Consider the following 12,713-nt stretch of genomic DNA (forward strand, 5'->3'; position numbering starts at 1 on the left):
GGTCAGCTGTCTGTTTTTCTAATCTCTTCCAACACGGGCGAGTCTGTATTGGTATGCTTGCAATTCTTCCGCAGTAGCAATTGTGGTCATTGGTTCTGTACCATCCATGGCTCTTGCGGCTCTGTCCCACGCTGCTTGTGGGAGTTGAACCCTTAGACGCGGTGTAGGCCCGACATATTTAGTGCCTAAACCTCGCCTGAGATCAGTGGGATCGACATATGGGTTTCCCGCATCGTCGAAAGCCTCTGATGTCTCCGGCTCTACTCGGCTTGTATCTCCAATTGCATAGATTTGATGGTATTTTGAACTTTGATATTTGTCGGGATTGGTTACACCATCATATAGATCGGCGAAGACCTTCCCAACAGCAATGGATCTGTCGATGAAATTGAAACTGTCGATGTTGTCTGAGTCGCTGCTTATATCAGAGTCCGCAAACGACTCGAAGGACATGCCACCAAAGATCTTGGCGAGCTTTTCGCTTGCCATAGTGTTGATGAAGCATGGCGGCGAAATCTCCTCGTCACCTGACTCGATTGATGACGTTGAATCCGAAAAGTCGGGATCGACCGCTGATAATCCCGACGAAATCGGAACTTCGAGACGATACGATCCTTCCTTCTCGACACGGAAGTGGAACTTTCCGAACATCATCTTCATGGGCTCCTCCAGATACGCATATGCATCCAAACGGGAGGGTGGATGAGGAACACAATCGACTAGATCAGTTTCGATCTGTTTACCTCTATCCATCGCGTTGCTTGCTACCGACGAAGTCGACGATCTTGAACGTGCCATTGAGATCAGCTCCTTGTCGCCTCTAATTCCCACAGACGGCGCCAATTGACAAGGGATTAACTTATCAATGCCTACGTATTGTAGACTAGGGTTTAGTTGGAAGTAGAGGGCAAGTACATCTCGAAGGTTTCAGCCGAAAAGTACTCGACGATTAAGAAACTAGGGTTATGTTGACAATGGATTTGATCCTCTCTTTGTCCCTCGACTCCCCCTTATATAGGAGGCGGAGCCGAGGATACCGTGTTACACAAGATTACAGATTCCGGGAGACTCTCTGAGTTCAATCCGTAAAGTTACAAGTCTCTATATTTCCTAATACAACTCTAACTTTCCTTAATACTAACTGGGCTTCCGAACTTCATATTCTTCGACTTGTGGGCCTTCAGTAAACCCCGGGTACCATCTTTGGAAGGCCCATTGGGGATGCCTATGTCACAAGGTGAGGTACGTCACGTTGGAGAGATGCGGGCTGCCAAGAAGGTCTCCCGAACGCCACGAAGTCTCACCTTGTTCTCCAAGCCAATACGACGAAGGACAAAGGCCTTTCCCTTATGGCTAGCTTTTTCTCCACTCCAGAGATGGCAAGCTCCACAACCACTTCACAAGCTCCACAAAGAGGTCACCAGAGCACCAACCGCCAAGCCAACTAGAAGGTCACCCCTCCAAGTGTAACAAGCTCACAATCTCTCACTTGCATTAATCGTAATGGGGAGCTCAACACTTATGCAAGGATGCAAAAGAAAGAACACCAAATGTGTTCAAAACCCTCACACTCAAATCCCACCAAAGCAACAAGTGCTAGGGAGGAATTAGAGAGGAAGAACAATGGAGGAAATCAACAAATGACTCCAATATCTAGATCCCAAGAGTTCCCCTCGAAAAGAGGAGGAATGGATTGGTGGAGTTGTAGATCTAGATATCCTCTTTCAAATCCCTCAAGAATATGTAAGAATCATGGGAGGGATGGAGAGGTAGCAAGCTTCTGAGGTTCAACAATGGAGTAGGAGAGACAGAGCAAATAGAATGGTTGACCTTACCTCCTCAAGGAGGATGAAGGGATATAAATAGTCCAAGGAGAAAACTAGCCCTTTTAGGGAAGAGTGTAACCCGGCGTACAACTCGATAGGGCCAGGCCAAAGGCCGGGTAACCTGGTAGCAGAACCTAGTGGGCCAGGCCAGAGGCTGGCCTACCCAGCAGCAGCACCCGACGGGCCAGGCCAGAGGCCGGGCCGACCAAGCGGTTGGGCCACTCAGCACCACACCCGGCAGACCGGGCCAGGTGCCGACATACCCGGCAACAGTACTCGGTCCTGCCGGACCTTATGCCGGATTGCTCGACTTCGCTCAAACGACCATTTTTCTCCGAGAACTAAAAAGCTCTTCTCACGTAGTTCACGAACTCCGATTGAGATGAAACCAATTTTGTTGGAAAGATAACGACGAATAGATAACGACCATTTTTTTTTGGAAATATTGAGACTTATAGAGGGAGCCTCCCAACGTCAAGAAATGGTAAAGACGTCCAAACTCAAAAACGTAATATAGAAGATGCATACGAACTCTGTTTTTGATGAACTTGGGCTTGTTGAAAAGCTACCAACAAGCTCAAGAACCTCACACAGAGAAACACCAAGAAGCAACAAGAATATAGGTATGCAAGATATGCAAAGGATTGAGCTCCCTAAGACGATGCGATCAAATTATTCAGCTAAAAGCCCCTCTTGATAGTACGACTATCTATCCTATAACCCGGTCTTCCAACAACCACCTTGAGACTGGTAAAGGGAAAACCTAGCAAGGCCATACCTTTGCCTTGCGCACCCCGCTTGATCTTAATGACAATGCTTCAAGCTCCACTCAAGCCGAGATGCCTCACTGATGCATGTAAAATGCATACATGAACTTTGTCCTTTATCATATTGAATTCCACATATTTGCAACATATATGATGATAATACCATGTTTTACATTGATTTATGGGGATTTACAAATGACCCCCTTTATTTGGGTTATAACGCTGCAGAACAGGAAAACCCTGTTTTGTGTATTTTTCACTTTCAGAGACCTATACAGAGTCAAATTGACCTAGGATTTTTGGAACGTCACTTTTTCATCGGGAGAAGCAGCATGAGACCTGGAATCTCACTTGGAGAGACATGAGGGCCAAAAGAGGCCAGGTGGCGCGCCCAAACCCTTAGGGGCGCCACCCACTCTTTCAGTCATCGATCGTCCGTTTGCCCTAATTCTTTCGCAAACCGACGTGTTTTGCCCTAAAAACGACTATATATATATATATATATATATGACCTCGAAGAGTACTCGGGAGGAGAGCGCCGCGCAAACACAGAAACACGATAATGGAGGCTGCTGCAGAGAAGATTGGAGGGGGAAACTCCGTCGGGATCACCGCCGGAGGGATCTTCAGCTTCTCCAACGTATTCATCATCATCACCATGACCAAGAGGGAGTAGTACACATCTGGACTACGGGTTTGCCGCATTAGCTTGATCTATTTCTCTCATGTTCTTCATAGTTCTTAGTGCTATATGAGCTGCCTATCATGATTATGGCCATATTTGTAATACCTATGTGGTGGATCCTTATTCTATGATATTGTTTTATGAGATCTGATCTTGTTATATGGTGAGATGTATTGATAGATGCATATTATGTACCCCATTCTTAAGTATTTGTTCTGATCAAACATATGTGCATGAGCGTGTGATACGTCTCAAACGTATCTATAATTTCTTATGTTCCATGCTACTTTTATGATGATACTCACATGTTTTATACACATTATATGTCATTATTATGCATTTTCCGGCACTAACCTATTAACGAGATGCCGAAGAGCCAGTTGTTGCTTTCTGCTGTTTTTGGTTTCAGAAATCCTACAAAGGAAATATTCTCGGAATTGGACGAAATCAATGCCCAGGGTCTTATTTTTCCACGAAGCTTCCAGAAGACCGAGGGAGATACAAAGTGGGGCCACGAGGCGACGCCACACTAGGGCGGCGCGGCCCTAGCGTGTGGGTCCCTCGTGACGCCCCCGACTCTGCCCTTCCGCCTACTTAAAGCCTTCGTCGCGAAACCCCCAGTACCGAGAGCCACGATACGGAAAACCTTCCAAAGACGCCGCCGCCGCCAATCCCATCTCGGGGGATTCAGGAGATCGCCTCCGGCACCCTGCCGGAGAGGGGAATCATCTTCCGGAGGGCTCTTCATCGCCATGATCGCCTCCGGATCGATGTGTGAGTAGTTCACCCCTGGACTATGGGTCCATAGCAGTAGCTAGATGGTTGTCTTCTCCTCATTGTGCTATCATGTTAGATCTTGTGAGCTGCCTATCATGATCAAGATCATCTATTTGTAATGCTACATGTTGTGTTTGTTGGGATCCGATGAATATTGAATACTATGTCAAGTTGATTATCAATCTATCATATATGTTGTTTATGTTCTTGCATGCTCTCCGTTGCTAGTAGAGGCTCGGCCAAGTTGATACTTGTGACTCCAAGAGGGAGTATTTATGCTCGATAGTGGGTTCATGCCTCCATTGAATGCGGGACAGGTGACGTAAAGTTCTAAGGTTGTGGATGTGTTGTTGCCACTAGGGATAAAACATCGATGCTTTGTCTAAGGATATTTGTGTTGATTACATTACGCACCATACTTAATGCAATTGTCTGTTGTTTGCAACTTAATGCTCGGAAGGGGTTCGGATGATAACCTGAAGGTGGACTTTTTAGGCATAGATGCATGCTTGGATAGCGGTCTATGTACTTTGTCGTAATGCCCCGATTAAATCTCATAGTACTCATCATGATATATGTATGTGCATTGTTATGCCTTCTTTATTTGTCAATTGCCCAACTGTAATTTGTTCACCCAACATCTGTTTATCTTATGGAAGAGACACCACTAGTGAACTGTGGACCCTGGTCCAATTCTTTACATCTGAAATACAATCTACTGCAATTGTTCTTTACTGTTCTTCGCAAACAAACATCATCATCCACACTATACATCTAATCCTTTGTTTACAACAAGCCGGTGAGATTGACAACCTCACTGTTACGTTGGGGCAAAGTACTTTGATTGTGTTGTGCAGGTTCCACGTTGGCGCCGGAATCCCTGGTGTTGCACCGCACTACACTCCGCCACCAACAACCTTCACGTGTTCCTTGACTCCTACTGGTTCGATAACCTTGGTTTCTTACTGAGGGAAAACTTACTGCTGTGCGCATCACACCTTCCTCTTGGGGTTCCCAACAGACGTGTCGACTACGCGCCATCAAGTAGATTTTCTGGCGTCGTTGCCGGGGAGATCAAGACACGCTGCAAGGGGAGTCTCCCACATCCAATCTCTTTACTTTGTTTTTGTCTTGCTTTGTTTTACTTTATTTACTACTTTGTTTGCTCTCTATATCAAAAACACAAAACAATTAGTTGCTAGTTTTACTTTATTTACTGTCTTGTTCTCCATATTAAAAACACAAAAAAAATTAGTTACTTGCATTTACTTTATTTTATTATCATGACTAGTCCTGTAGTTGTTACTCTATCACCTGAGGAATCGATCTTCACTTTTAAACAAGGTGGTGAAGAGAGTTTTAAAGAAGCTTGGTCTAGAATTTTTGATTCTTATAGTAAAACTGAACCTAAAATGACTCTAAGTTTGCTTCTTAGTAACTTTTATTTTGGGCTTATTCTTCGCTATAGATATGCCTTAGATGCTCGTAGTGGGAGGAGATTTCCTTCATTGTGATGGGGATCAAGCTTTTAATGCCATAAAAAAATTGGTTACATCATCTAGCTCCGCTAATAATTTTGATCCATCTCTTGTTAGTATTTATAATAGATTGAACACCCTTGAGACAAGTGTATCTTGCTTAAAAGAAGGGTATGGTCGGATTTGTGAGCATTTTGATTATGTTCAATAAACTCTGAACCTTCAATGTGGGATCCTACTATTAAAGTTACTATTGACGGTAAATTTTTTAATGCCCGTTGTGATATTATGACTGAATTTTGCCTTATGCCTGAAAGTATTTATGAATCTTTGACACTTTGGGGACTTACTGTAGGTGGAGAAGGAATAACTCTTACTGATAACTCTGTTATAATTCCTAAGGGAATAGCTGAAGGAGTATTCACAACCCTTCTTGTAAGAACGGTATCCACTGATTATCTCGTTATTGAATGTGTAGGGACAGGACAAGTCACACTTGGAAGATCCCTGCTGAAACTCTTGGGAGTAACCATAGATGTGGAGAAAGGCACTCTAAAATCCTCTATACCGGGATGTGGTCATATATTCCCTAAACCAAAGAGTAAGAATAAGAGTAAGAAGGGTAGGCGCAAAGCCCTGGTAAGAATGTTAATGCTTCATCTCTTGATGTTACTTGATACACACTTTCTGCGCCTAGCTGAAAGGCGTTAAAGAAAAGCGCTTATGGGAGACAACCCATTATTTTACTTCTGTACTTTATTTTATATTTGAGTCTTGGAAGTTTTTACTACTGTAGCAACCTCTCCTTATCTTTATTTTATTGCATTGTTGTGCCAAGTAAAGTCTTTCATAGTAAAGTCAATACTAGATTTGGATTGCTGCGCAGAAACAGATTTCTTGCTGTCACGAATTTGAGTAGGATTCTCTGTAGGTAACTTAGAAAAATCTGCCAATTTACGTGCGTGATTCTCAGATATGTACGCAACTTTCATTCAATTTGGGAATTTTCATCTGAGCAAGTCTGGTGCCTCTAAAAATTCGTCTTTACGGACTCGTTCGTTTTGACAGATTCTACCTTTTATTTCGCATTGCCTCGTTTTGCTATGTTTGATGGATTTCTTTGCTCCATTAACTTTCAGTAGCTTTGTGCAATGTCCAGAAGTGTTAAGAATGATTATGTCACCTCTGAATATATGAATTTTCAGTTATGCACTAACCCTCTAATGAATTTGTTTTGAGTTTGGTGTGGAGGAAGTTTTCAAGGGTCAAGAGAGGAGGATGATACAATATGATCAAGAAGAGTGAAAAGTCTAAGCTTGGGGATGCCCCCGTGGTTCATCCCTGCATATTTTAAGAAGACTCAAGCATCTAAGCTTGGGGATGCCCAAGGCATCCCTTCTTCATCGACAACTTATCAGGTCATCTCTAGTGAAACTATATTTTTATTCCGTCACATCTTATGTGCTTTACTTGGAGTGTCTGTTTGCTTTTATTTTTGTTTTTGTTTGAATAAATTCGGATCCTAGCATTATTTGTTTGGGAGAGAGACACGCTCCGCTGTTTCGTATGAACACATATGTTCTTAGCTTTATTCTTAATGTTCATTGCGAAGGTTGAACTACCTCATTCATTGTTATATGGTTGGAAACGGAAAATGCCGCATGTGGTAAATGGTATAATGTCTTGAATAATTTGATACTTGGCAATTGTTGTGCTCATATAGATCATGTTTAAGCTCTTGCATCATGTACTTTGTACCCATTAATGAAGAACTACATAGAGCTTGTTAAAATTTGGTTTGCATGATTGGTCTCTAGAGTCTAGATATTTTCTCGGTTAAGGTGTTTGAACAACAAGGAGACGATGTAAAGTCTTATAATGCTTACAATATGTTCATATGTGAGTCTTGCTGCACCGTTTTATACTTGAGTTTTCTTCAAACAACCTTGCTAGCCTAGCCTTGTATTGAGAGGAATTCTTCTCGTGCATCCAAATCCTTGAGCCAATAACCATGCCATTTGTGTCCACCATACCTACCTACTACATGGTATTTCTCCTCCATTCCAAAGTAAATTACTTGAGTGCTACCTTTAAATTTCTATCCTTTGTCTTTGCAATATATAGCTCATGGGAAAATAGCCTTAAAAACTATTGTGGTGAAGAATATGTACTTATGTGTCTTATTTCTTAATAAGTTGCTTGTTGAGCGGTAACCATGTTTACGGGGACGCCATCAACTTTTACCCTTGTTGAATATCATGTGAGTTGCTATGCATGTTCGTCTTGTCTGAAGTAAGGGCGATTTTCATGATCATATGGTTTGAGTATGCATACTGTTAGAGAAGAACATTGGTCCGCTAACTAAAACCATGATTCATGGTGGAAGTTTTAGTTTGGACAATTAATCCTCAATCTCTTATGAGAATTTTAACTGTTGAATGCCTATGCTTAAAAGAGGAGTCCATTATCTGTTGTCTATGTTGTCCCGGTATGGATGTCTAAGTTGAGAATAATCAAAAGCGAGAAATCCAATGCGAGTTTTCTCCTTAGACCTTTGTACAGGCGGCATAGAGGTACCCCTTTGTGACACTTGGTTGAAACATATGCTATGCAATGATAATCCATGTTAATCCAAGCTAATTAGGACAAGGTGCGAGCACTATTGGTGTACTATGCATGATGCTTGCAACTTATAGGATGTCTTATACATAACACATATGCTTTATTATTACCGTTGACAAAATTGTTTCTTGTTTTCAAAATGAAAAGCTCTAGCACAAATATAGTAATCCATGCTTCCCTCTGCGAAGGGCCATTCTTTTACTTTATTGTTGAGTCAGTTTACCCATTCTTTCTATCTCAGAAGCAAACACTTGTGTACACTGTGTGCATTGATTTTTACATGTTTACCTATTGCACTTGTTATATTACTTTGTGTTGACAATTATCCATGAGATAAATATGTTGAAGTTGAAAGCAACTGCTGAAACTTATATCTTCCTTTGTGTTGCTTCAAAGCTTTCTACTAAGAATTTATTGCTTTATGAGTAACTCTTATGCAAGTCTTATTGATGCTTGTCTTGAAAGTATTATTCATGAAAAGTCTTTGCTATATGATTCATTTGTTTACTCATTATCTTTGCCATTGCTTCGAATCACCGCATTCATCTCATATGCTTTACAATAGTATTGATCAAGATTATGATAGCATGTCACTTCAGAAATTATCTTTGTTATCGTTTACCTACTCGAGGGCGAGTAGGAACTAAGCTTAGGGATGCTTGATACGTCTCAAACGTATCTATAATTTCTTATGTTCCATGCTACTTTTATGATGATACTCACATGTTTTATACACATTATATGTCATTATTATGCATTTTCCGGCACTAACCTATTAACGAGATGCCGAAGAGCCGATTCGTTGTTTTCTCGCTGTTTTTGGTTTCAGAAATCCTACAAAGGAAATATTCTCGGAATTGGACGAAATCAACGCCCGGGGTCTTATTTTTCCACGAAGCTTCCGGAAGACCGAGGGAGATACGAAGTGGGGCCACGAGGCGACGCCACACTAGGGGCGGCGTGGCCCGGGCCCCGGCCGCGCGGCCCTAGCGTGTGGGTCCCTCGTGACGCCCCCGACTCGCCCTTCCGCCTACTTAAAGCCTTCGTCGCGAAACCCCCGATGCCGAGAGCCACGATACGGAAAACCTTCCGCAGACGCTCGTCGCCGCCAATCCCATCTCGGGGGATTTAGGAGATCGCCTCCGGCACCCTGCGGAGAGAGGGGAATCATCTCCCGGAGGGCTCTTCATCGCCATGATCGCCTCCGGATCGATGTGTGAGTAGTTCACCCCTGGACTATGGGTCCATAGCAGTAGCTAGATGGTTGTCTTCTCCTCATTGTGCTATCATGTTAGATCTTGTGAGCTGCCTATCATGATCAAGATCATCTATTTGTAATGCTACATGTTGTGTTTGTTGGGATCCGATGAATATTGAATACTATGTCAAGTTGATTATCAATCTATCATATATGTTGTTTATGTTCTTGCATGCTCTCCGTTGCTAGTAGAGGCTCGGCCAAGTTGATACTTGTGACTCCAAGAGGGAGTATTTATGCTCGATAGTGGGTTCATGCCTCCATTGAATCTGGGACGATGTGATGAAAGTTCTAAGGTTGTGGATGTGCTGTTGCCACTAGGGATAAAACATTGATGCTTTGTCTAAGGATATTTGTGTTGATTACATTACGCACCATACTTAATGCAATTGTCCGTTGTTTGCAACTTAATACTGGAAGGGGTTCGGATGATAACTCTGAAGGTGGACTTTTTAGGCATAGATGCATGTCGGATAGCGGTCTATGTACTTTGTCGTAATGCCTCGATTAAATCTCATAGTACTCATCATGATATATGTATGTGCATTGTTATGCCTTCTTTATTTGTCAATTGCCCAATCGTAATTTGTTCACCCAACATCTCGTTTATCTTATGGGAGAGACACCACTAGTGAACTGTGGACCCTGGTCCAATTCTTTACATCTGAAATACAATCTACCGCAATTGTTCTTCACTCGTTCTTCGCAAACAAACATCATCATCCACACTATACATCTAATCCTTTGTTTACGGCAAGCCGGTGAGATTGACAACCTCACCGTTACGTTGGGGCAAAGTACTTTGATTGTGTTGTGCGAGTTCCACGTTGGCGCCGGAATCCCCGGTGTTGCGCCGCACTACACTCCGCCACCAACAACCTTCACGTGTTCCTTGACTCCTACTGGTTCGATAACCTTGGTTTCTTACTGAGGGAAAACTTACTGCTGTGCGCATCACACCTTCCTCTTGGGGTTCCCAACGGACGTGTCGACTACGTGCCATCAGTGTGTGTCAGGTGATGTGTGTACTAGATGGAGTAACATGGTTTTAGTGATTGGATAGTGACAATATGTTTAAGATCTATTATGGTTTGGCCTTTTCTTTTGCTACCTCACTAGGGATAAAGTGAATGCATGTGCTATGTTCATCATTTGACAATAGTGATGATCCTGTTTGTTCAAGGTAACACATTTGATATTCAAACTTCATGTCAAAGTACTTATTGCTATGCTCTGTTAATTCATAATTATACAAGATTGACGAAATTAGTTTCTTGTGGAGTATAAGAGAGATGTGTTGCATCATCTCTATGTTAGGACGTGATGCCCATATTAATTTTAATCTTACATATAATATTATTTGCACCTTCATATCTCATTGATGAATTGCTTTTTTGTCCACCGCAACTTTAAGAGAGAATAGTCAAGTGAACCCATGAACCCCGGTCCACTTTTTATCATAAGAAACACCTATATATTGCGTTTACCTTGTTTTCTATTTGCTGCCCTATTTTAATCCGAAATACAAAAATATTTACTTTTCTTATTTGCATCCAAAACACCAAAAACAATCAATATCTTTATAGTTTTTACTTAGTTATTTTATCTAGTTTAGTTTTTACTTGTTTTATTTCTACTTGTGTTATTTACTTACACAAAACCTTGTGTTTGACAACCACATGGTGGAGTTGGGGACACAAGACGTTTACTTTACCTGCAGGATTGCTAGAAGAAGAGAGAGGAGAATACTCTTTCATCCAGTTTCCCGAGAGTTCGATATAAACCCTCGAGTCACCCTTGTGGGGAAAATACTTTGCTGACGCAACACTCTGCACTTGGAGTCCCAAGTAATCACTCACTTGATCGTTGTTGCTTCCTGAAGACTCACAATTTCTCCCCCATACACCACTATGGGATAGCTCCATTGAGACACATCTTCACATGTCCATTATCACCAAATGGATGACAAGTTTCAAGCATGATATCTTCGATATAATCATCTTGAACTTGCCCATATCAACCTTGATGACATCAAAGCTTGATGCCATCCTCCCATGGGCTATATGAGATCATACTCTTGATGCATACCCATGGCAAGATACGTACCTAACCCATATAGACAACACAAATGCACATATATAGTGGGTTAGCTCATGAAGCATAATTGATAAGGCTTACCATCCACAAGATCACATGATCCAAAGTGGTACAGTCTTTACGCTTCATGTGTTGACCAACTTGAATTCAATCTTCACTCTTAGTATTGGTCAACCCTTGTATCTATTCATGCTCTATCATAATATCTTGATCATTCATTGTTTAACACAAAAGGTATAGCATGGCAAATTTGAGTTCCACACAAGAACTCCATCTTCATTTCTTCTTCTTGATCATATCATATTCTTCTCTTTAAATCGATTATCTTGATACCAATACCAAAGGTATAACATTATATTCATGGCATCCACATTTGAATCCAACATATGGACTTCAAGAAATACCTATGAAATATTCCTTCATATAGACACAATGAAAACATTAGTCCATTGAGGATTGTCATTAATCACCAAAAACACACTTAGGGGCAATGTACCCTTACAACATACAAGCTTGATCTTTTGCGCTTCACATTCATCTAGCAAAGACTTGGTTCTTGCATATTCATCACTCAAGAACTTCTCACGGAGATCAAATTGACAAGGAGGCTCATAACCGGGGCCAAAATTTCCGATGTCCTCACACATTTCCTTGAACTCTTCATTATCAAGAGCACTGAAGGGTACAATGATGGGTTCGAAACATAGAAAAAATGCAACCGTAAGAGTGAACAAAAACCAAGATCCAATCTACTAGATGAGAGCAACGAGATACATCTTACCCTTGAAGACCGAAAGCGTTAACAAGATCAGATGATATCCACTACTTGCTGAAATATAATACATCATAATGTATGATACTCAACAATTTAACGCATATTCTGTTTTAGTAGAATACAAATTTTTAGTCACGAGGCATAATTTATATGTGTCAAAAGATCAAGTATCTAAAGACTTTGTGTTTCATCAGAATGAACCAAATAACACCAGCATGATTTAAAATGGTAGTGTCATTCAAAAATGATGTCATTACCAATTTTGGATATCTTTCATCATTTTAATGTTTATAAATGCTTAAACTACTACCATCGAGATTAAAATAAGAATAACTCATTCATAACCGAACTGTGGCCACAAAAGATTTTTATTCATAAAATAATAACAACTCGTTTGTCTCTGATATGAATAATTGTCTCGCGAAATG

The sequence above is a fragment of the Lolium rigidum genome, chromosome 3, assembly GCF_022539505.1.
Source record: "Lolium rigidum isolate FL_2022 chromosome 3, APGP_CSIRO_Lrig_0.1, whole genome shotgun sequence".
NCBI classification, from domain to species: domain Eukaryota; kingdom Viridiplantae; phylum Streptophyta; class Magnoliopsida; order Poales; family Poaceae; genus Lolium; species Lolium rigidum.